Consider the following 26639-nt stretch of genomic DNA (forward strand, 5'->3'; position numbering starts at 1 on the left):
TTCCGCGAACTCACTCAGCACCGCGATCAGGTTCCTAGTATCCTCAGCAGGCACAGCATTCGGGTCACAACTGTGAGGGATCCGGAGCTCTTTTACCGGTGCCCGGCTGGAGCACCTCTCAGGCCTCTGGATTTGGCCTGTCACGCGGGGTTTCTCAGGACGCAGGGAGCACGTCTGCTCCTCTCTGCTGCTTGGCGCCAAAGACCCCTCAGGTTTGGCGCGCTGGCCTCTTATCTCTCCGAACTCCTTCCTGGAAGTGACCTGATCGGGTCCAGCGTCTGAACCTGCTCCCCCTGCAACTTCCCTTGCATATTTTGGTTCCGCTTGACTGTATCTGGCCAGTAGATGGCAGTCTCGCTCCAACCTTGAAACGTCATGTTGAAGTTCTTTTACAAGCATTCTTGCCCGTTCTACATTCCTCCCTCCTTTTTGCTCGCCAGTCCTCGGGCAAGTGGACTCCTCGCAGAATTGATGTCTCCTTCCAGGCAGTGCAAGCTCAGACAGGAGTTGGGCACACTCCTGCGTTTTCTGTTGCATTCGAGACCAGATAAACTCTTCCTGAGCATACCGGTTAGGAGGAATTCCGGCATTAGCCCGCTCAGTTCTGCAGGGCTCTTCTTGCGGAGGAGACTCCGGAAGATCCGAGGAATCAACTACTGGGGATTGCAAATCATTTCCTGACTCATTCTGAGTTCCACTCGAGAGTGGCACCAATGGTTCTGACAGGCCCAACTGCATTGTAGCCCACCCTTCTTCATCCCCCAGGGTTCCTGTATGTGGCACTTCAGCCAACACGTCTGAGGGTCCAGCCCCGTTACAGACTTCTGCTTCAGAGGAGTAAGGACGCAACATATTACGGTGCAACACCCTGGATGTCGCGGCGTCACCCCCTTCGGGCCTAACCTCGTAGACGGGGTTGTCTGGGTGAACCTTCTTCACCACCCGATATGGTATTGCCTCCCAACGATGGTCCAGCTTACTCCCAAATTGTTTAGCCCTCACCAGCACTCGGTCTCCTGGCTGAAGCGATCCACCTGTGGTCGGGGGCCGAACTGCATGCTCTACTTCCTGAAACTTCTGAGTAACCAGTCTTCTCACGGTATGGAGTCGACGCTGGTGTTCTCGAATCCAGGTACTTGGGCTACTGCCAGGACCGGGGTCTTCTGAGTCTAGCTCCAGTTCGGTGATCTCTCGGCCACTTCTTCCCAACAGCAACATGTAGGGGGTGTAGCCGGTGGTTGCATGAACTCGATTATTATACACCCACACCAGATCGGACACGAATTCGGGCCACTTCATCTTTTTGTCCGCTTCCAGTGTTCACAACATTTGCAACAGGGTTCGGTTAAAGCGCTCGCATGCACCGTTCCCTTGCGGGTGGTAGGGCGTTGTCCGGGAACGGTCGATCCCATAGATGCGGTATAGCTCATCCATCACTCGTCCTTGGAAGCAGGCTCCCTGGTCAGAATGTATTTGCTTCGGGCACCCATAAATCCGGATGAAATCTTGACAGATGGCCTTGGCTGCAGCTTCTGCTGTCTTTATCTTTAGTGGGCGTCACTACTGTGAACTTGGTGAAGTGATCAGTCATGACTAAACAGTGTCCATAACCGTTGTATGAAGTTCCTACCATCAAGTAGTCAATCATCAAGACTTCCAAGGGGGCAGAAGTTCGGATGGTCTGAATGGGAGCTCTTTGCTCCGGGAGCTTGTTCAACTCACACTGGCGACATGTTCGGCAGACTCCCTCGACTTCTTGTCGCAGTTGAGGTCAATACACGAGCCGTTGCAACCACCGGAAGGTCTTTTCTACTCCGAAGTGAGCACCTCTTCTATGAGCTTCTTGGGCTAGCTGTGTTACTAGCGCTCCTGGAACTACCACTTGCCAGGTAACATCAAACTCTCGAGGCAGCTGGATTCTTCGGCATAGCAAGCCGTCCTTCAGGAGGAGCCTCTCCCACTGGCCTAGGATTTGTAGGGTAGTTGGAAGTGAAGCGGCTCTGGTTTCCTGGTCGGGTCTCTGATTAAGGGCGACCCATTCTCTCAACTTTGCTAGCTCCGGGTCGGATTGCTGCAGATGTATCCATTCATCTCTTGAACGGCCCAGAATCTGAGTGGGCCTTGGCTCCTCTCTGGTCTCCTCTCTGGGCGTCGACCACAGCAGCGGCGAACTGGCTGAAATCCGGGATCTCGTCGCCTTCGATCTCCTCATCTCTGTCCTTCTTCGGCCCCGCCTGAGTGACCCGGGACAGGGCATCTGCATGTGTGTTCAGGGCCTTGGACCGATAGGCAATTTTATACTGAAATTTGGACATCCTCGCGACCCACCGCTGTTCTAATGCGCCCAGTTTGGCGTTCTCCAAGTGGGCCAAAGGGTTGTTATCTGTCCGCACTTGCACTTCTGACCCTGACAAGTACTCAGCAAAATTTCTTGGTCATGGCCCACACCAGTGCCAGTAGCTCCAGCTTAAACGAACTGTAGTTGTCCGGATTCTTCTCCGTATCTCGGAGTGACCTGCTGGCATACGCGATCACTCGCTCTTTCCCTCCTTGTACTTGAGCCAGCACTGCTCCCAGCCCATGCAAGCTTCCATTAGTGTACAACATGAAAGGCTGCGAAAAGTCAGCGTAGGCCAGAATTGGGGCATCTGTTAGCGCCATTTTCAATGCTCGGAATGTCTCTTCTTGTCGTGGGCCCCACCGAATGGGCTGCCGCTTGGCTCCCCCGGCTGTTCCTCTCAGCAATTCATTGAGCGTGATCGCAATCTTAGCGAAGTCTTTAATGAATCTGCGGTAGTATCCAGCAAGCCCCAGGAACGTCCTTATTTCCCTTAGATTGGCGGGCGTGGACCACTTCTGCATGGCAGCTACTTTCTCCGCAGTGGGGTGCACCCCTGCACTGGACACAGTGTGCCCCAGATATTCAATTTCTCTTTTGAAGAGACGACACTTACGAGGCTTAATTTTCAGGCCGTGCCTTTGTAGCCGTTCTAACACTTGTTCCAATCGGTGGAGATGATCCTCAAACGTAGCGGAATAGATAATTATATCGTCCAGATATATTAAAGTGGCTTCAAAGTTGAGGTCCCCCAAGCAGCTCTCCATCAGCCGTTGGAAGGTTCCTGGCGCATTTGTTAGTCTGAACGGCATTCGATTGAACTCAAACAGGCCCATAGGGAGAACAAAAGCTGTCTTTGGACGATCCTTCTCAGCTACTGGGACCTGCCAATAGCCACTGGCCAGGTCGAGGGAGGAGAAGAATTTGGCGCTCCCTAGTGTAGATAGAGACTTTTCGATTCGGGGGAGTGGATAGGAGTCCCGTACTGTACAGGCATTCAGCTTTCGATAGTCTACGCAGAATCTCAGGGTACCATCCTTCTTTTGGACCAGCACGATCGGAGCCGCCCAGGGGCTCTGGCTTTCACGGATCACACCGTTCCGCAACATGTGGGCCAACAGCTCTTTCACCTCCTGGTACATTTGAGGCGGGATCTGCTGATATCTCTCTCGGATGGGAGCAGTATTTCCGGTGGGTATTTCGTGCTGAATGTCCCGAGTGCACCCGTAATAATCTTCATGCTGTGCAAACACTCCCTGATATCGCTGTAGAAGTTGTTCGATCTGCCTTACTTGTCCAGCAGAAAACTCAGTCAGGTTAGCTTCCATTTCTTCCAGGAGGTGGCGTCCAGCCAACGGTTCTCTTCCATGTTCCTGGGTATTGAGGGACACCTCTAGGGTCCATGGTTTTCCTTCCACAGGTGCCAGCCCTATAGCGTCAGCTCTAGTAAGGGCCTCCGGCATTATGCACACTCGTGCCACCTCTTGTCGGGGCAACAACTGTAAACTGGTGCCACTTAAATTGATGCAGCGCATGGGTACTCGACTGTGCTGCACGGTGGCCAGAGTTCGAGCAATCAAGAGTCCAGAGGGCGTTTCTTCTCCCTCCATTGGTTCAACTTGAATGTCCACGCCCTCTAAGGACACATGTGCCAGCACCGGCAAAGTGAGTACAGTCTGTCCCACCGGCAGTGTCATTGTGGCTTCGGGCGGTATCGATACCTTACCAAGGTACTGGGAGGTAGTGGGCAACTTTTGAATCTGACTGACCCGCACGAGGTGCTGGAACACTCTCTTGTTAGCTGGGTCTCGAGTGGCGCGGGTCCAGTTGTTTTTGCTACAGCCCTCAGCCAGGAACTGTCCGACTTCTTTCAGCACATTCATGCCCAGGGTTACAATGGGCCCATCGCCTCCGGGCCCGGTGGTCAGTACGATCCCTTTTCGACCGAGGTCCTTTCCACATGCCCGCACGGACATCCATACTACTCCCGCTACTGGGATAGGTAGTTGATTAGCCGCCACCAGTTTGACAGTTGGTTCCCGGCAGGAACGAGCGACTTCAGGAAAGTGACTTTGAAAGTAGGTCTCAGGCATAGTGGTCACTTGAGACCTGGTGTCCATCAAACAGCGGATCCGCTGCCCATTGAATTCAGCCCAGATAATGGGCCTCTCGGAGACAATGTCTTCAGAGATCCCTCTTCTACTCTCTGAAGCTCGAGACCTGACGGTATGCTCCACAACCATGGGGAATTTTAGTTTAACGGCTGTCCCCTCCTCCTCCTTTCTCGGTTGGGACAGTCTTTGGAGATATGCCCCCTACCTCCGCAGGTCCAGCACTCCAGTCCTCGTTCTGCCGATAGGTCGGGTACATGTCGTGCTGGGGCCGTATAGGAACGTCTTTCTTGTTCTGGTCTCCATCCGCGTTGAGCAGTACGGTCCGTCAGCAAGGGGACGGTAGGAGTCTTCCTAATAGCATTCAGCTCACCCCGAATGTCTCGAATTTCCTGACGTATTTCCCGTACCCAATCAGGCTCTTGGTTGGTGAATCCAGGAGCAATTGCCTCATGACTTCTAACTGTGGCTTTGAGAACAGGAACTTCTCTCTCCAGGACTCTAGCTTCAGCCCCTACCTCCAGGAAGCCCATATCAGGGCTCAATCGCAGCCACTCCTTCAGGATCTGCCTCAGGGAAGGGTCTTTCAAGCCAGCAATCAGTTGGTCACGCAACGCCTCATCCAATGGTCCCAGTCCTCGGTTCCCATCTCGAGTTTTCTTAGTGATATGGGCCGTCACTTCCTGTAATGCATTAACATACTGATTTACTGTCTCATTTTCCCCTTGGACCCGCTGAAACAAACGTAAGCGCAAGTGTCCCAAATCTGTAGTGTCACCGTGCATGTCCTCTAGAATTTTTATCACTTTATCCACGGTGTCACGGTCCCCAGGTGGGCGGTACATCACAGTCTGTCGGGCCTCTCCATCAAGGGTTAGGAGGGCCAGCTCCGCCTGGGCTAGAGGGTCAAGGGGATACATACGTAGCATACTTCTCAGTCTTTCTGCTCAGTCCCAAAGTGACATGCCATCCCCTGTAAACTTGGGAAGATGGCTGAGCATAGCCCCCAGGGGTATATGGCTCCGGCCGGACCCATCCACAGACTGATCCGCCATCTCTGCGTCTGAATGTTGCATCCTGCCGACTACGCCAAATGTAATGCAGGTGCCAGAATGCAACGCACAGAGACACAAGGCGAGAACAGTCAGAGATGTTTGTAAACAGTTTTATACAACAGGTATACTGAAACAAGGGATTAGTAACAAGGGTAATGAACAGTGGTTTGAAATATCAGAAAAATACGAAATTTCTCAAAGTAAGGCGCAGTCTCTTAAAATAAGGTGCAGTCTCTTAAAGTAAGGTGATGCCCTCAAGCATGAGAGACACCACACAAGTTCTTTAACCGTGAATTTGGCCCTAGTGGGGGTCACCGGTTATTCCCACTAGGCCGTGAGTCTCTTTCCGGATAAATTCAATTAAATCACGTTGTGCTACTTTAGCCCCAACCGTTCCCCTCCCAACCTGAGTACTTAAACCCAATTGTCCCCCGTACCGTGGGTGAGCAGTGGAAGTGACGGCCCTGCTCACGTATGCAGCTCCTCTCTGCTTGGCCGTTGGAGGCAGTCTCTCGAGCCTTGGATAGGGGGGTGACGTCGGGTTCCGTGAACTCACTCAGCGCCGTGATCAGGTTCCTAGTATCCTCAGCAGGCACAGCATTCGGGTCACAGCTGTGAGGGATCCGGAGCTCTTTTACCGGTGCCCGGCTGGAGCACCTCTCAGGCCTCTGGATTTGGCCTGTCACGCGGGGTTTCTCAGGACGCAGGGAGCACGTCTGCTCCTCTCTGCTGTTTGGCGCCAAAGACCCCTCAGGTTTGGCGCACTGGCCTCTTATCTCTCTGAACTCCTTCCTGGAAGTGACCTGATCGGGTCCAGCGTCTGAACCTGCTCCCCCTGCAACTTCCTTTGTATATTTTGGTTCCGCTTGACTGTATCTGGCCAGTAGATGGCAGTCTCGCTCCATCCTTGAAACGCCATGTTGAAGTTCTTTTACAAGCTTTCTTGCCCGTTCTACAACTGTACAACTGCCATTTCTGGGCCTAAACTGCTAAGCATGTCCTTGCCTGAGCCGTCCTAACTCTCTACCGTGCTGCTGATGCTGCAGCCACTGCACCGCCATGCTAGCCACACACCTCCTGGCTACCTACTGTGTTTCATAGTGCTTGACTGTACAGTTGCCATTTCTGGCCCTAAACTGCTAAGCATGTCCTTGCCTGAGCCGTCCTAACTCTCTACCGTGCTGCTGAAGCTGCAGCCACTTCACCGCCATGCTAGCCACACACCTCCTGGCTGCCTACTGTGTTTCATAATGCTTGTCTGTACCGCTGACATTTCTGGCCCTAAACTGCTAAGCATGTCCTTGCCTGAGCCGTCCTAACTCTCTACTGTGCTGCTGATGCCGCAGCCACTGCACCGCCATGCTAGCCACACACCTCCTGGCTGCCTACTGTGTTTCATAGTGCTTGACTGTACAGCTGCCATTTCTGGGCCTAAACTGCTAAGCATGTCCTTGCCTGAGCCGTCCTAACTCTCTACCGTGCTGCTGATGCCGCAGCCACTGCACCGCCATGCTAGCCACACACCTCCTGGCTGCCCACTGTGTTTCATAGTGCTTGACTGTACAGCTGCCATTTCTGGGCCTAAACTGCTAAGCATGTCCTTGCCTGAGCCGTCCTAACTCTCTACAGTGCTGCTGATGCTGCAGTCACTGCACCGCCATGCTAGCCACACACCTCCTGGCTGCCCACTGTGTTTCATACTGCTTGACTGTACAGCTGCCATTTCTGGCCCTAAACTGCTAAGCATGTGTGGCACCCCAGGGGTCTGGTTTCCACAGTAACAGCAATGTTATGTCTGAGAGCAGGTGGGAGGTCTCTTGGTCAGGAATCCTATGCATGCCACACCTCCTGCCCAGTCCTGGGAGGGGAAGAACTTCCCCTATATAAACCTGGGGCTGAGGCAGGGTTGGAGAGTTCAGAGGGAGAGTTCAGCCAGGAGGGCTGACAGGGAGCTGTGGCTCCGGCTGGGCCCAGCTCCAGGGCCAGGCCTGAAGCAGCTATGGGAAGAAACAACAGGAGCTCTGTGGGAGCAGTGTTACAAGGAGTCAGGGGCTGGCAGCTGCAGAGCTCGCCCTGACTGAGAAGAGTTATCACCGGACCCGGAGTCCGAGGCTGTGGGGACTAACTCCTACCCAGCAGCAGAATCCGTCAGGCAGGGGATTTCAGGTCCTCTGGCCAAGAAACCCGAAGGCACGGTCACACGCGTGGGACCAGAACCGCCGTCGTGGAGCGGAAGCTACTAGAAGGCCCCGAGTCACCGGCCATACGGGTGAGCACCACACGGTACACTCAGGGACGTGGGCTACTTATACCCGCCTCTAGCAAGGTAGCCAGAAGAGTACAGTCAGTTTGGGAGGCCTACAACTCCGCCTGGCCAGGGGAGATCCCATCTGCTCAAGGACTGACCAGGCCCCGATCGCTAGCCAGTACTCTGGGAGGGTCTATCTTTATCACCAGTAAAGACCCTGAATTACACCGCATCGTCTCTGAGTGATTCCTGCTACCCCCATCATCCACGTCGGCTGCCCTGAGGCCATACCCCTCCCGTTGGGGGTGATACTATCACGCTGCACAATCCTACCACCGGCCTCAGCGGTCTGCCCTGCAGCGGCAGCTCCTTCGCTGCATTCAACGGGTGGCGTAGTCGTCCAACATCTACCGCTAATACATCGCCGCTCAGTTTGACTCCCTGGGCACGGACCGGGTCACCGCCACGAGACTACAACCCTCAAAAGATCCGGCTCCGGGTAAGCTCCCGTGCGCGCGATGCCGCGCGACGAAGGCCCAGGGGTGCGTCAACTTTTGGCGTAGTCGGCAGGATTTCGTGCCCGCAACCACCGGGTACTGCGTGCCTGAAAAAGACTGTTCAAACTTACCTGTGGTGAAGATTCCCGCCATCCGGCGCCATCTTCCGCTTCCTTCCCGCCATCGGTGGAGTTTTCCCGCCATCCGGCGCCATCTTCAGCCTTCTTCCCGCCATACGTGGAGTTTTCCCGCCATTGGACGCCATCTTGAGGACGCCGCGCGGGAAGAAGAGGGGCGTGGACTCCGAAAGCGCGCGAGAACTGAAGCCCCGCCTCACGTCCGGACGTTGCGTAAGGTCCTGGAAGGAGCCCAGCAGACGCCGACGTCACAGGAGCGCGACGGAAGGTCCTCAACCCTGACGATTCACTGCGGAGCCGCGGCCTACGGAAGAGGATCATCGCAAGGTAGGCCACGGTCCACTAGGGGGGAGAAGGATGCCGGATGCGGAGGAGAGCTTCACCGCTTCAACCCCCGCCAGCGCCACCGCTGTTGCGGTCATGCCTTTCACCATGCCCTATATCCCGGGGGCAGCCTGGCTACCCCAGTACTCAGGGGAGTCACATACCCTGCATGACTTTAGAGAAAAGCTGGATAGCCTCTTCCAGGTGTACCCCCTCACAGAGGAGCAAAAAGTGAGCATCCTGGTGGCCCAATTAACCGGGGCAGCCCAAAGGGAGGTAAAGTCCTGGCCACCTGGGAGGAGGACTGTCGCAGAGATACTAACCCAGCTAACCGAGGAGGAGCTGCAGTACTACCAATACGAGGAAAGCCAAGAGGACCCGGACGGGTCTGAGGACTACCCTCAGGAGGGAGCACAAAGAGGACATAGCTACTGAAGGGAAGTAGCGTGAATAAAGAGCTGTAAATAGTTACCCGTAAGGGTACAAGGACTGCTGCTAATTAAAATATGGTCCCCGTTGGGATTAGTGAATTGTTCCCCATGTGCCCCTATCTTAAACCAGGCTGAGGACTGTGAGCAGCCATTCCTTATCCCCACTGGCCGAGGACTGAGAGCGGCCATATCCTGTAAATAATTATGTGTTTCTAGTAATTTATGGGAGTCTTTGGTGGATTTACCGGGAATCCTTTGTACATAGTTGGAGCGTAACCCAGGACGGACTAAAGACTGTTAAGGACTCGGGGCAGGACAGACCCCTACCTGGTTACGTCTCCCTGTTTTGGTGAAATGGACACCTTGCTTTTCTTCAAAGACTGCGCCCGGTTGCGGACACGCCGTAACCATCTTTATGTGTTTTTCTTATTGTATTATTATTGTTATTATCTTGTTATGTTTTTCTAAAATATGTTTAGTCCCGGAGTACTAAATTTCACTAGGGGGGAATGTGGCACCCCAGGGGTCTGGTTTCCACAGTAACAGCAATGTTATGTCTGAGAGCAGGTGGGAGGTCTCTTGGTCAGGAATCCTATGCATGCCACACCTCCTGCCCAGTCCTGGGAGGGGAAGAACTTCCCCTATATAAACCTGGGGCTGAGGCAGGGTTGGAGAGTTCAGAGGGAGAGTTCAGCCAGGAGGGCTGACAGGGAGCTGTGGCTCCGGCTGGGCCCAGCTCCAGGGCCAGGCCTGAAGCAGCTATGGGAAGAAACAACAGGAGCTCTGTGGGAGCAGTGTTACAAGGAGTCAGGGGCTGGCAGCTGCAGAGCTCGCCCTGACTGAGAAGAGTTATCACCGGACCCGGAGTCCGAGGCTGTGGGGACTAACTCCTACCCAGCAGCAGAATCCGTCAGGCAGGGGATTTCAGGTCCTCTGGCCAAGAAACCCGAAGGCACGGTCACACGCGTGGGACCAGAACCGCCGTCGTGGAGCGGAAGCTACTAGAAGGCCCCGAGTCACCGGCCATACGGGTGAGCACCACACGGTACACTCAGGGACGTGGGCTACTTATACCCGCCTCTAGCAAGGTAGCCAGAAGAGTACAGTCAGTTTGGGAGGCCTACAACTCCGCCTGGCCAGGGGAGATCCCATCTGCTCAAGGACTGACCAGGCCCCGATCGCTAGCCAGTACTCCGGGAGGGTCTATCTTTATCACCAGTAAAGACCCTGAATTACACCGCATCATCTCTGAGTGATTCCTGCTACCCCCATCATCCACGTCGGCTGCCCTGAGGCCATACCCCTCCCGTTGGGGGTGATACTATCACGCTGCACAATCCTACCACCGGCCTCAGCGGTCTGCCCTGCAGCGGCAGCTCCTTCGCTGCATTCAACGGGTGGCGTAGTCGTCCAACATCTACCGCTAATACATCGCCGCTCAGTTTGACTCCCTGGGCACGGACCGGGTCACCGCCACGAGACTACAACCCTCAAAAGATCCAGCTCCGGGTAAGCTCCCGTGCGCGCGATGCCGCGCGACGAAGGCCCAGGGGTGCGTCACATGTCCTTGCCTGAGCCGTCCTAACTCTCTACCGTGCTGCTGATGCTGCAGCCACTGCACCGCCATGCTAGCCACACACCTCCTGGCTGCCCACTGTGTTTCATAATGCTTGTCTGTACCGCTGACATTTCTGGCCCTAAACTGCTAAGCATGTCCTTGCCTGAGCCGTCCTAACTCTCTACTGTGCTGCTGATGCCGCAGCCACTGCACCGCCATGCTAGCCACACACCTCCTGGCTGCCTACTGTGTTTCATAGTGCTTGACTGTACAGCTGCCATTTCTGGGCCTAAACTGCTAAGCATGTCCTTGCCTGAGCCGTCCTAACTCTCTACCGTGCTGCTGATGCCGCAGCCACTGCACCGCCATGCTAGCCACACACCTCCTGGCTGCCCACTGTGTTTCATAGTGCTTGACTGTACAGCTGCCATTTCTGGGCCTAAACTGCTAAGCATGTCCTTGCCTGAGCCGTCCTAACTCTCTACCGTGCTGCTGAAGCTGCAGCCACTTCACCGCCATGCTAGCCACACACCTCCTGGCTGCCTACTGTGTTTCATAATGCTTGTCTGTACCGCTGACATTTCTGGCCCTAAACTGCTAAGCATGTCCTTGCCTGAGCCGTCCTAACTCTCTACTGTGCTGCTGATGCCGCAGCCACTGCACCGCCATGCTAGCCACACACCTCCTGGCTGCCTACTGTGTTTCATAGTGCTTGACTGTACAGCTGCCATTTCTGGGCCTAAACTGCTAAGCATGTCCTTGCCTGAGCCGTCCTAACTCTCTACCGTGCTGCTGATGCCGCAGCCACTGCACCGCCATGCTAGCCACACACCTCCTGGCTGCCCACTGTGTTTCATAGTGCTTGACTGTACAGCTGCCATTTCTGGGCCTAAACTGCTAAGCATGTCCTTGCCTGAGCCGTCCTAACTCTCTACAGTGCTGCTGATGCTGCAGTCACTGCACCGCCATGCTAGCCACACACCTCCTGGCTGCCCACTGTGTTTCATACTGCTTGACTGTACAGCTGCCATTTCTGGCCCTAAACTGCTAAGCATGTCCTTGCCTGAGCCGTCCTAACTCTCTACCGTGCTGCTGATGCTGCAGCCACTGCACCGCCATGCTAGCCACACACCTCCTGGCTGCCTACTGTGTTTCAAAGTGCTTGACTGTACAGCTACCATTTCTGGCCCTAAACTGCTAAGCATGTCCTTGCCTGAGCCGTCCTAACTCTCTACCATGCTGCTGATGCCGCAGCCACTGCACCGCCATGCTAGCCACACACCTCCTGGCTGCCTACTGTGTTTCATAGTGCTTGACTGTACTTCTGATGCTGGGAAACGTACTCTCATGTGTTTGCACCCTCAAAAGGAGTTCTGAAAATAGGGCTAATTTTTAAAATGACTTAATGACAACAAGCCAGGACTTTTTCATCCTCAAAACAGGCCACTTTAGGGATCATTTTTGGATGGCTTGATAGAAAGCCTTTGTAATTCCCAAATGATTTTGTAACTAGCAGACCAATTGCAGGCCACAAGAAAAGGGATATTTTTTTCACTTCTGGTTTGGAGGCCATTATTTCTTCACAGTTAAAACAGCACAGTACACCTGTTTTGTCTCCCTATTAAATAGATATTATTTGGACATTGCTTATTCATTTAGAAAAGGGAAAGCCACTCAAACAGGGATAATTATTCCACTTAACGATGTGAAAATGCTACGGCTACTTCCATTGTGAAATACGCTGCTGCTTACCTTTGTAATATAATGATGGTAGGGTATGAGATATTTTTTGTCTTTTGTAGGTTTTGCATCTTTTTGCTAGTGTGAACATGCTCCTATTTCTTGCATGTGTACCATCTTAGACCTCAGTTCACATTGCTTGGATTTTTGCTTACCTTTGTCTGCCATCTCTAGTGAGATAGGGGGCTTCTCCGGAAGGTAAGCCCTGAAGTGGATTGGCCTTTTTATGCCATTACACATCACTATGTGGCATTGCTGAAGTTAGAGCTAAGTGTAGACACCTACTTTAGTGTTGGTTTTCGGCAGTATCCGTACGAGGATACTAATGCCAGTGCAGTGCGCTGTTCACTGCCTTATTGAAGGGCAACACCACAAAACTTACTGGCCCTAATTATATGGCAAGAACAATCTGCATATTGTAACTAGCCATCAGATTGTAGGACACTCTTTCCTCACTCGCTATACTTCCTCCCATCTAGGTTTATGGTTAGGTTGGATCCACAGCAATCAACAAGTTTTCTTGGTTGTGCAACACTTCTGTACGTGCAAGACGTATGCATAGTGAGAAGACATCACAGCTCACAGCCTAGCCATCCAGATACGGAGAAAAAGCCATAAAACACTGAAAAATTGTACAGATAGTGTGTGACAACACAGCTGGGAGGAGAATAGTGAGGGAGGAGAATAGTGAGGACTGTCATATATGTTTTATCAGGGCATCTAGGGGATTTGAAGTGCCATTGATTTGGATGAAACCAAATGTCTTGGAGAAGTTTGGTGAAGCTGGTAAATGTAAATGTAATCTGCTCGTCTGTATTCATTATTTTATGTTTTACACACACACCCCTTTTCTAACCCTAGCTAGGGTTGGGTTAGAGTTAGGGTAAGGTACAGGGTCAGATATAGGGCTAGTGATAGAGCTAGGTTATCAGGTCCCTCAGCATTTGAACAACCATTACACAATGGAGTTGTGCTGTTCCAGCTCCATACATTGAATAAATTCTGCTACCAGGGACCTGCTAACATCGGATCATCAAGGGTGACTGTTGCCTGATCCACAACTGATCTGAAATTGATTTCCTGATTTGCGTGCATGCTCTGAAGACCGTCGGTGATCTGAAGACGACCGGACAGGTTACAATGAGGAGCGGAGGAGCCGGTATTTATTTTTTTACATTTTGATGGCCTTTTATGGTTCTGCAAAATAAATTTTGCTGAATCCGCTTGGAAGCAAATTACAAACACTCTACATTTTGGTGAATGTGGATTTTTGTAAAATTCAAGTAGAATTCCACTCCAATTTATTCACTCATCTCTAGGATATAGGTACAGTTTCGAAATGTAGAAGACATAGTTAGTTACTATCAGCAATAAAACAAACAAAGAGTATTTTTTATAAGATTTATTTAAAAAAATATACATTTGGGGACTATCAAGTTTTCTCCATCCTGCTAACAGTCCCAGTACTTCTCCACTTTGTGCACAGGATGTCCATTGATAGATGTTTCACACTGAAGTCTCGTAAAATATGACTTCCACTCTCTCCAGTTTTTCATAGATCTCGTAACTGGGTGTTCCAACTTTAACTACTTTAACAGTTCCAATGCTTTTCCACTTGGTGGCCAGGATGTCCACGGCACGGTTACTTGCCTCCTTCAGCCCTGGATTATAGATTTGACTTGTGAGTCTCCTCAACCCTTTAAACACGTCTTCCAATTTTGACGGATAGAGTTCTTCATAGGGTAAAGCGTCTCTTATCATAGTGAGGTGTTTCAGGACAGCGTCTACCTCGTCTACCATATACAGCATTTCGGTACTGTGGATCATCATCTTCACCAGAAGGGCAGGTTCTTTTTGCCCGAGTTGTTCATATATTTTGCAGGACTTTTCGCCATTAGCACATAACAGTTCTTCTACGTTGTTACATCCGATGTAAGGCAGACAATGCAACAAGGCTGCAATACCGGATGCCTTAACCTGCTGGTCTTTGCTGTGTAACTTTATCAGTAAGTCAGGCAGGCATCTCCTGACGTGGTGACTGAAGCCTCTCTTGTCCCTGTTGCAGTTCTGGGCGAGATCTGCAAATAGTGAAGTAGAGTATGTGCGGATCAGTGGGTTTGGGATGTTTAGGTAGTCTGTACAACGATGGACAATTCTCCCAAAAGCACTGCCAAGTTTTGATCTTTTCAGCAGTGTGACAAACTTTGAAAGGGCTTGTAAGCTTTTGATGACAACTTTTAGCTTCCTATGATCCGTTAGTTTACTGTAAAGGCAGCCATAGATGACGTCTTTCACTTGATGCACCTGTCTTGGTGCACCTATACTGGCATTTCCCATAGCTTCTACAGCAAGACAGACCTCAAGCTCGTCCGAGCTGTCCATCTTTGAAGCCATGAATAAGATCAAGTCTTTTGCCATTTTCCCCTCCAGGAGCTCAGGATGAAGTAGGAGCTCCGAGAAGAACATGATGCTGATGAGTTTGCTGGTTCTTACAGCAGATCTCATTGCTATAAGCAGGTAATGGATGACCTTTTTCCTTTTCTCATCAGTTAAGACACAAGTAATGTAACGACACATCGCAGTCTGGGTTGTGTCTGTGTCTTGGAGGACATGAGAGTCATCCTGATGGTTAATGAACCCATAGCTAGGGTGCAGAAGATGATAATAAAAATCAAAGCTGTCACATGGTCCAGCTTGGTGTTGTGTATGGACAATCAAGTCATCCACTGTCAGTATATTCTGTGCTGCACTTATCTCATTCCAAACTCTGATTGTTTTGGTGGAAATCAGATCCAGTGTTTTCAGTTCGCTGCTCTGTGGATGTTCCTCATCGATTTCCAAGAGCTCCATGACGTCTTTGGAGCGGTATACAGCAATGTTAGCCAGGAGCGTCATAGCTGCACCAGTTATTCCCTGATGTCTCTCACTTTCTGCTTTGAGCATGAGACAGTAGGTCTCATCAATCAGCTCATCAGTCAGAAAGTTCTCAGTGTCCGCTCTGGCAGATGTTACGGTTGCCAAGAACAGGAGGGCATTCACCAAATCCTGTCCATCCAGATCATGCAGATGTTCTATAAGCACGCTGGTCATGGTCTTCATTTCTTCAGGCTCATATGATGTGACAATGCCTGGAATAGTGTCCTCCAGGAGTGGGACAGCGAGCAGATCCAGCAAGGCCAACAGGTCTTTATGTTGATCGCTGGATGCCATGCTGGAATGCTTCATCATGTAATCAGAGGAAATCTGCCAAGAAAGGAATATTATGTTAGAAGAAATGTCATGTAAATTATCAATGGAATTAACATTCATTAATTGAAGGTAAATTATCATTATTTCTACAATATAAATGCAAATAATAAAATGATATTTCACATTACAGCTGGAGAACAGATGAGGATGCAGCAAACGCCATATTGAAAACCAATGGATGCTGTGGGTTTTCGTTACATACATTACCCATTGTCACAGGGGGCTTCACCGTGCCGGGTAAGGTAAGCCCTCAGCCTTTTTATTCCATTACACATCACTATGTGGCATTTCTGAAGTTTGAGCTAAGAACAGACTCCTTTTGTAATGTTGGTTTTTGGCAGGATCGGTACCAGGATACTAATACCGATACAGTGATCTGTTCACCTCCTTATGGGAGGACAACACAAAACTTACTGGACTTAATGATATGGAAAGAACAATCTGCATGCTTTAATATGAGATCAGAACCCGTCAGTAGTTACTAATCTGCGGTTTATCACTTTTTGGCATTACTCTAGTGGGGGGAGCCCAGTTAATTTACGGAGTGCGTGTCTCCAGAAGCACAAGCTGGATACAATGTATTGGGCGCTACAATGTACGAGCACAACACTATTTGCAATTTTTACTCTGCAATATCCACTGAAAAATAACCCATAAAGTCAAAGTTGTTTCTTCACAGTAGATGAATTTCTAGAGATGTGTAATGTCTAAATGGGGTCACTTGAAGGAGGATTCTGCTGTTCTGGCACTTAGGGCCTCTGCAAACTATTCCAGTAGAAAACATGCTCCAAAAATCATATCGTGCTCCTTCCCTCTCGAGCCCTGCCGCGTTACCATAGAGTAGATTCTGCCCACAGATGGGAGATCACTGCACTCAGGAGAAATTGTACCACTCATTGTGGCTTCCAGTTTCTCCTGTTACCCTTGTGAAAATGAGAAGTTTAGGACTAAAGCAACATCTATGTTAAACAGAAAATGTAATTTTTCATTTCTTTCTAAAGGGTTAACAAGCTTTCTGAATGTGGTTTTGAATACAATCAAGGGTGCAGATTTTAAAATTGGGTCTTGTTTGCTGGTTTTCCTGACATATAGGCCCCTCTAAGTTACTTCAAAGGTGAAATGGTCCCTAAAAATCTAGGTTTTGTCAATTTCATTAAAGAAATGAAAAATTGCTGCTAAACTTTTAACCCTTCTAACTTCCTAACAAAGATTTTTTTTTAAGAATGATGCAAATGTAAAGTAGATATGTGCAAGGGCGTCCATAGAAATCATGGAGCCCATAGCAAAAGTCTGAAAGGGCACCTACATCACCCCCACCATAAAAACAAGAAAAAAGCTAAAATAATCAACAGGTACTCTTAAACCCAGGCATGCATGTATTGGTTATAGGCCAAACCTTGTATAAGGAAAAGATTGTCTGGAAATAGAAGGCAATGTCATTTTTAGAGCTAGGCTTTGATTTTTTTCACATTTGAGTAAAGTAAAACACTTACATCTAATAAGATATGTTCCTTGTAACAGTCAAAATAAGTAGCAGGGATGAGAAGATAAAGCAGGACAACCTGAAATATATAGAAAGTATTTACTTTACATGGGAACTGAACCTTCAACAAATTGTATAAATCAATGATAAAATGATCAATGAGCGCTATTCCTCCCATCAAGTGCACACATTGCAACTTATGCTTAAATGTTACACAATATTATAGTTACCCTTTAACTACTTTTAAATGTGATGTCAATAGTAGCAATAAAGAATTCAGCTGATATCTTAGTAATAGACAGGGATCTTCTTGTCAAGATTTCAGCTCTGTAGTAGTTTATCCACCCTAAAATGAAGAATAGATTGGTCAGATTTTATTCTTTTATTTTTAAGCAGGAAATGTTTGTTATATTAACCTCAGAATACTTACAGTAATAGCTGGTGAATTCCACAATGTAAATCAGGTTTCTTAGCCAAAAACAAACTTTAAAGTAGCGTTTTCAATGCTCCACAAGGAAAAGTGTGATAAATTCCGAGCAGTAGAGTGTTATTCCAACCTATAATACGAGTCACAGATTAGATTTTACCATTTTATTTTCTCCAGTCCTGTGTGTACAGCGATGGTAGACCCCATCAGCACAAATCACAACTTGACACAGGTTTTATTTTAGATCTAAACCAAATAATTTTCAGCTTTAAGCCATGTTCACACGTCCAGTATTTGGTCAGTATTTTACAGCAATAAGAAATGCTCAAATAGGCAATTAAGTGACACAATCAGCCAACAAGTAACCGAATGATAGTCGTTAAATGCCATAAATTGGCTTGTACAACCCCGGCCTAAATCAATGGTCGGTGCCAACAGCCAGCACCTCCGCCATTATACTCACCCTAAAGATGTCCGGCGCTCTGCTGCGTCCTGTACACGCTGAAGGTCTCTTCTCAGCTGATGCACGGTGGTGACTGACGTCCCCTCTGTGGTCCTTGACCAGACAGAGTCAGGAGGAAGATCTGAAGGAGATGAAGATATATTGATGCTATAATACATGGGGTCATAATACGTTGAGCAGCTTGCCATGCCCCATACACAGTAAATAGCTGGCTGCCATTATTATTACTATTCTTTATTTCTAAAGGGAACCTGTCACCTGATTTCTCCGTCCCAAACCCCGGGAGCATGAACTGCAGTCTGCCAGCACAATTGCAGCAAGGTACATTATGTACAATGAAGAGCGAGCCGGAAACCATAGCCAGAGACAAGACTAGTCCAGCACTAGTCACTCGCCCACTGGCGGAGAATCATAGAGTGACTGCAGACTTGTAGAGCGGACCACCCTGGTAATTCCAGAGTGCTGTACATGTGGAGCGGGTTCACATATATACATACAGTACAGCAAGAGATGAATGCATTTTTGCTCTTTATCCCCCCTCCCACCTTATAATCTCCATCTATCTATCAACGTTCACATCAGCGTTGTTGTCACGTGATCGCAGGGCATCAGTGGGCTGTCATGACAAACGGGAGTCTGCAGAAGACCCCCGTGCCTTTCATTGTGAATCTCCTGAGATCGCCGGCTCATAAAAAAAAAAAATACACATATTTGGTATCATCGCATTAAGAAATGTTCAATCTATCAAAATATTAAGTAATCAGGTCAGTAAACGGCGTAACGAGAAAAAAAATCCAAACTCCAGAATTACGTTATTTTGGCCACCGCAATATTGCAATAAAATGCAACTAGAGGCGATCAAAACATTGTATCTACCCCCGAAATAATTTAAAATGACAGCTCCGTGCACAAAAAATAAGCCCTCACCCGACCCCAGATCCCGAAAAATGATAACGTTACGGGTCTTGGAAATAATAATATGGAAAAAATAATGATGGGATAAAAACGAGCAGTCTTATAATTAACAGCACAGAATAGATTTACCTCCAAATGGAGAAGTCCTCAGTCAATGACTTCAAGAAAATCCAGAAATAATCCGATAATCCAGAAGTAATTCGATAATCCAGATGTAATCCACTAATCCAAAAGTAAACCGCTAATCCACAAGGAAATCGCAAATAATTCGCTAATCCACAAGTAAACCGCTAATCCACAAGGAAATCGCAAATAATTCGCTAATCCACAAGTAAACCGCTAATCCACAAGGAAATCGCAAATAATTCGCTAATCCACAAGTAAATCGCTAATCCACAAGAAGAAGATCTAAGTAAGTGCTGTCAGAAGACGAACAAATACCAAGTCTGACCGGTGTGAGATGGGACGGAATGTTTATAGGTTCCGCTCTATTGTGACATCACTCACCAGTGTGACATCACTGCCAGCTTCCATATAAGGTAAGTGATGATGTCACAATGCAGCGTAGTAACCAATACTTTTTAACCCCTTAGATACCGCCATCAATTGTGACAGCGGAATCTAGATGGCTATTGCAGGGGAAGGGCTTACTCTTAAGCCTATGGTAACCTGAGGCCAAGTAATGGCTTTAGGTTAGCCATCTTTGGGGCCTGGAATATGCAGGGTCCTACATGTGAACTGTCAATATAAAACAGACAGACCTAATATTCTGCAGTACTGAAGTATTGCAGGATATTAGATCAGTGACTGTAAAGTAAAAGTTAAAGCTACGTAAAAAATAAATCTAAATAAAGTATGAAATAAAAGTATTCTGCTACTAAACTTGAAAGTGAAAAAAAAAAGTACACATTTGTGGTATCTTCCCATATGAAATGATCCAAACTGTAAATCTGTACCATATCCCTGGCTTACTGTGCTTTCACATTACGCTCAATGTCCCCGTCGGGGGATATGTCCAGACCCCCCACAAAACGGGATTCAGACATATGTGCCTATGGGGCCATATACTGTAATGGTGCTGACAGAGCGAACGTGCGCTCTGCATAATTTTCGTGAGTGCACGCCTACAGGAGGTGGACACTCAGACATAATAGACTGCATCTGAAAGTCCGCTTTCAGTAAGTGTACACTTCCGAAAATAATGCCATATCCCTTTTTCTTGTAGGTTCGAACGTATGCCCCAACGGGGGCATTGAACAAAAGAGTTTTTGCAGTGTTTTTCACCCATAGCAATAAGAAAGTGGGAAAACACTGATTTTGCAGCTTTTTTGATGAATAAAACTGACTTTATTAAACGTACTGTAGATTCCTATAATCTCCACCAAAAAACAGCACAATACCTGTTTTTTAGGCCGGTTTCACATATATTTCCGTTACTGAAGATATCAGTGTCCGTGTGCGTTTTACATGTTGCATCCGTGTGCGGCCCATGTGCCGTATCAGGATCACACATACTGGCTACTGGGAATCAGCATACAGTTAGCGCTGTTCCCAAGTGCCAGGTACTGAGCGCTGCCCTCATCATGATTCCTTTCCTGTGCTGCAATCAGCACCAACAGGGACAAGGGTGAGGGTAGTGGTAGTGTCTGCTCCCGCTGTGTCCCTGTGTAAAACTAAGAATAAAATAATAATATCCATATACTCACCTCTCCTAGGTGTCCCCCGGTGTAATCCTCTGACGCCGAGGAGCCGGGGAGAATGAGTGGCTCTGGAGCTGAGCTCAGGAGCCGTGTCCTGTCACTCACTGAGCGCAGCTCCGGAGCCGCTCATTCTCCCCGGGTTATCGGCATCAGCGGTCAGAGGATTATAGCTGGGGACACCTAGGAGAGGTGAGTATATGAATTTGATTATTTTTATTCTTATTTTTACAGGTGGACACTGCAATATCAGACACTACTACCCTCATCATTGTCCCTGCTGGTGCTGATCGCAGCGCCGATAGGGAACCATGATGAGGGCTGCATTCAGGACCCAACCTTTATAGTTTATAGTTTATAAGGCCGAAAAAAGACAAGCGTCCATCCAGTTTAGCCTATTTCTTGTGCACTGCAGCTATACCGCAGCGTTGATCCACGGGAAGGCAAAAAAACCCATGCGGTATAGGCCAATTTACATCATTGAGGAAAAATTCACTTCCCGACTCCAATCTGGCAGTCAGATTAAATCCCTGGATTAATTAACTATCACTAAGCATAAGATGTAATTTTATTGTTCTCGAGAAAGGCGTCCAGGCCTCTCTTGAACTCATTAAGTGAGTTGGACATCACCACTTCCTCTCCCAGAGAGTTCCAGAGTCTCACGGCTCTGACCGTAAAGAATCCCCTTCTATGCTGGTGCAGGAACCTCCTTTCCTCCAGACGCATAGTGTGCCCCCTCGTCTTTGTCACCATCCTTGGTATAAACCGGTCATGGGAGAGATCTCTGTACTGCCCCCTGATGTATTTATACATGTTTATGAGGTCTCCCCTAAGCCTTCTCTTTTCCAACGTAAATAGGCCTAATTTTGACAACCTCTCTGGGTATTCTAGTCCCTCCATTCCCTTTATTACCTTAGTCGCCCTCCTTTGTACCCTCTCTAGCTCCAATATGTCTTTCCTGAGCACCGGAGCGCAGAACTGTGCACAATATTCTAAGTGCGGCCTTACCAGCGCTTTATACAGAGGAAGAACAATGTTCTCATCATATGCCCCTATTCCTCTTCTGATGCATGACATGACTCTATTTGCCTTCGCAGCTGCTGCCTGACACTGGGCACTCCAATTTAATTTGCTGTTAACCAAGACGCCCAGGTCCTTCTCCATGTCAGATTTCCCCAACGGTTTCCCATTTAATATGTATGGGTGACTGCTGTTTTTCTTTCCCATGTGCATGACCTTACATTTATCGGCATTGAACCCCATTTGCCATTTTTTGGCCCAACTCCCCAATTTATCTAAATCCTCCTGTAGCTGTGCCCTATCCTCATCTGTATTAACTACTTTACAAAGTTTAGTATCATCTGCAAATATTGCTATTTTACTATGCAACCCTTCCACTAGATCATTAATAAATATATTAAATAATATAGGGCCTAAGACAGACCCTTGAGGCCCCCCGCTAGTAACCCTGACACACCCTGAGCTTACTCCATTGATAACCACCCTCTGCTTTCTATCACTCAGCCAGCTATTTACCCACTTGCACACATTATCCCCCAGACCAAGCATTCTCATTTTATATACCAACTTTTTGTGTGGCACGGTATCAAACGCTTTGGAGAAGTCAAGGTCTACAACATACACTGACTCTCCCCGGTCCAGCTGTGAGCTCACCTCCTCGTAGAAGGCCATCAGGTTTGTTTGGCAGGAGCGATCCCTCATGAATCCATGTTGATATGGAGTTAGACAGTTATTATCATTAAGATATTCTACAATAGCATCTCTAAGAAATCCTTCAAACAATTTACCCACAACAGACGTTAAGCTGACTGGTCTATAGTTCCCAGGGTCACTTTTAGACCCCTTTTTGAATATTGGTGCCACATTTGCTTGGCGCCAGTCTAGTGGGACAGTCCCTGTCCATAAAGAGTGCTTGAATATAAGATACAGCGGTCTGTCTATCACATTACTTAATTCTTTTAGTACCCGGGGGTGTATGCCATCTGGGCCTGGTGACTTGTCTATTTTGATATTATTTAGGCGTTTCTGAACTTCCTCCTGGGTTAGGTGAGTGATATTTAGTGGAGGGTTTGCTTTATCACTCTGCATTTCCTCCGATAAATTGTTTTCTTTTGTGAACTATAAAAAACTATAAACTACTAGGTTAAGAGGAAGACCGTTAGAGGCATACACAGAGAGGTTTGTGGCTGGCAGGTGGAGGTCATCTATGGACCAGTATCTTTTGTAGAGGACATCACGTACGATGGTTACCTGTGAGCCGGTGTCCAGTAACACAGGTGTTGCTATACCGTCCAGCACGATGGACAGGAAAGGCCTTCCTTCTACGAACCGGTCGTACCAGCTGGATGGGCCTGGTTGAGTTACTCCTGGGTGTCGGCCCTCAGCCACAGGGTTTGCCCGTTTAAAGGACAGCTCCGCGCGGTGTGGCCTGCCTTGTGGCAACGGTAGCAGATAAAGTCTCCTGGAGGGCAACGTTGGTCGTTGGTCCTCCCACGGGGTGGCACTGTCCTCCTACGTGGTGAAGTTGTCCTCCTTCTTCTTCTCCTCATCCAGGGGACATCCTCAGGACTGTCGGCGAGTAGGATCCTTCCTTCCGGCTCAGGCTTCGTCTGTAGCTGCAGGGTGCTCAGGATAGTTGCCAGGGTTTTACTTAGCTGACGCACTTCAGAGCTCAGACTGTCCAGCTTGCTAGGGGGCACTGTTTGCATCTTTGTTTCAGCCGTTAATGAAGGAGCAGTGGGTGCTGCGGGCACTGGGGTGGCCCTACCCTGGTAACGCTGGATAGCAGTATCTGATGGTTCCAGGGGCTGCAGACCCTTAATAGCCATGTCCTTCAGGGTGTCAAAGGTGGCATTTGGATGATCGAAGGCCCGCCACCGTACAGTTCTGCTCTCCTCCTGGGACCTCAACCCCCGGATGAACTGTTCTGTCAGCATTTTATTCTCAACTTGTATGCTGGCTGGACTAACCTGTTTCAGGGTCCGCAAGGCTTCCTGTAAGTGCCAGGCATAGTCCCGGATACTGTCCTCAGGTTTCTGGGTACAGTGGTAGAACCTCATCCGGAGATCTGTCTCATTGCGGTTTTCAAAGACAGTTTGCAGTCTCTAAAAGATAATGGATACTGATTCCTGGTCTGCGGCACCAGTCAATTGTCCCAGCACAACAACAGCTCTCTGCTTACCAGTCATTGAATACATGTCCAATACACCGCATATCTTTCTCTTGATTTCAGACAGGGTGTCTGGTTTGCCATCATACTGGGGAAGCCATTTTGCTCCAGGGATATATGGCAGGGCCATGGGTATTAACTGAGTCACGACCCCTGCTGGTGGGGCGGCCGCTCCGGCCTGAGCAGCGCCGGGCACAAGTTGAGCATCTGAAGCGTTATCCGGTGCTACAGCGTCTCGCTGGTCGTCGGCCATGGTTGCGCCCCCCTAGTGAACCGTAGCCTACCTCCTGTTTCTTTAATCGGGTAGGCCACAGCTCCACAGATGACGGTCTCCTTCCAGGACATGACGCTTCCTGGTGCTGCGTCAGAGCGCGAGGCGGGGCTTGAGCTTCCCGCGCTTCTAGCAGTCACGTCTCTCCGATTCCTGCGGTTACGCCCCTCTTCTTCCCGCGCGGCGACGCGGTAATGGCGGCGATGTTCACCACAGTAAAAACACAGTTCAATACGGCACACAGTATCCAGTGGCAACGGGCACGAAATCCTGTTTGTGACGCCAGAAATTGTCGCGCCCCCAGGGCAATGGGGTACTCTGAGTCCGGGCCGATAGATGCTGGGGGAAAGGGATATGTCACAGTGGCTGGCCCAGTCCGTGGCCCAGGGCGGTCAACTAAAAAGGGGGGAAAGTTTATATGGGGTTTATAGTTCGATCGTGACACCACCTGTGGTTTCTGGTAATTTGTACCAGCGCTGTAGACCTCTGAGGCAGTTGATAAGGCAGCTAGGATGGAACGGCTCCCCACAGGTGGAGCGGGCCTCAGGGCAGGGTAGAGTTTGATGGTGGGTGGTGATACTGGGACCTGTAATGCAGGAAGAATGGCGCAGCAGGAGTAACTGACAGAGACAGGGGATTCGCTTCAATACCTTTATTGGTGCTTATGTCAGGTACGGTCCAGGGTACTCAGTAGGATGGGTGCACTTCAGGACTTCTCCCCAGTGACTGGGTATAAGGCCTACTGGTCCATGTCTGCCTCTCTGTATGCTCCTGGCCAGCCTGCAACTGGGCCTAGCTTATGTGTCGTGCTGTTCCTTCACCTGTCTCTTGGTAGTAGGACCTTCTGCTGCCAACCACTATCCCTGGTAACGCTGGGGCCTTCGTGGTTCCTGATCCTGTTAAGGGTTTAGCTTCAGGTCGGCCAGGGACTTGTAGTCCTCCTGGTATGCCGGTGATCTCTACTTGGTATAAAGGACCCTGTAGGCGCGGACCCGGTGTCCGGTTTGTATATTTGGGGTGAGCCTATGATGCTCCTCTGCCCCCTCAACTCCTCTCTCCTCTCCTCCTCGCCGTCGGCCACACTCGGGGCCCTCAGAACCCAGCAGCAGACGTGCTGCGTCTTCGCTGCTCTCAGCGTCAGCACGCTCTCAGACTCTCTGACTCTGTCTGCCAGACTCTCTCTTCTGACTGACTGCCTGGCTCCACTCTCCATATATACACCGTGTGCAGAATTATTAGGCAAATGTCTATTTTGATCACTTCGATACTTTTTATACATGTTGTCCTACTCCAAGCTGCATAGACTTGAGAGCCAACTACCAATTAAGTAAATCTGGTGATGTGCATCTCTGTAATGAGCAGGGGTGTTGTCTAATGACATCAACACTCTATATAAGGTGTGCTTAATTATTAGGCAACTTCCTTTCCTTTGGCAAAATGGGTCAGAAGAGAGATTTGACTGCCTCAGAAAAGTCCAAAATTGTGAGATGTCTTGCAGAGGGATGCAGCAGTCTTGAAATTTCCAAACTTTTGAAGCGTGATCACCGAACAATCAAGCGTTTCATGGCAAATACCCAACAGGGTCGCAAGAAGCGTGTTGGCCAAAAAAGGCGCAAAATATCTGCCCATGAATTGAGGAAAATCAAACGTGAAGTTGCCAAGATGCCATTCGTCACTAGTTTTGCCATATTGCAGAGCTGCAACGTTATTGGAGTATCAAAAAGCACAAGGTGTGCGATACTCAGGGACATGGCCAAGGTAAGGAAGGCTGAAAAACGACCACCTTTGATCAAGAAACATAAGATAAAACATCAAGCATGGGCTAAGAAATATCTTAAGATTCATTTTTCAAAGGTTTTATGGACTGATGAAATGAGAGTGACTCCAGATGGATGGGCCAGAGGCTGGATCAATAAAGGGCAGAGAGCTCTCCACTCCGACTCAGACGCCAGCAAGGTGGAGGTGGGGTACTGGTATGGGCTGGTATCATCAAAGATGAACTTTTGGGACCTTTTCGGGGTGAGGATGGAGTGAAGCTCAACTCCCAGACCTACTCTCAGTTTCTGGAAGACAACTTCTTCAAGCAGTGGTACAGGAAGAAGTCGGTATCGTTCAAGAAAAACATGATTTTCATGCAGGACAATGCTCCATCACATGCATCCAACTACTCCACAGCGTGGCCGGCCAGTAAAGGTCTAAAAGAAGAAAAAATAATGACATGGCCCCCTTGTTCACCTGATCTGAACCCCATAGAGAACCTGTGGTCCATCATAAAATGTGAGATCTACAGGGAGGGAAAACAGTACACCTCTCGGAACAGTGTCTGGGAGGCTGTGGTGGCTGCTGCACGCAATGTTGATGGAAAACAGATCAAGCAACTGACAGAATCTGTGGATGGAAGGCTGTTGAGTGTCATCATAAAGAAAGGTGGCTATATTGATCACTAATTTTTTTTGTTTTTGTTTTTGCATGTCAGAAATGTTTATTTCTATATTGTGTGCACTG

This window comes from Phyllobates terribilis, unplaced genomic scaffold (genome assembly GCF_046119375.1).
Source record: "Phyllobates terribilis strain yellow unplaced genomic scaffold, ASM4611937v1 Scaffold_3__8_contigs__length_932513732, whole genome shotgun sequence".
Classification (NCBI taxonomy): domain Eukaryota; kingdom Metazoa; phylum Chordata; class Amphibia; order Anura; family Dendrobatidae; genus Phyllobates; species Phyllobates terribilis.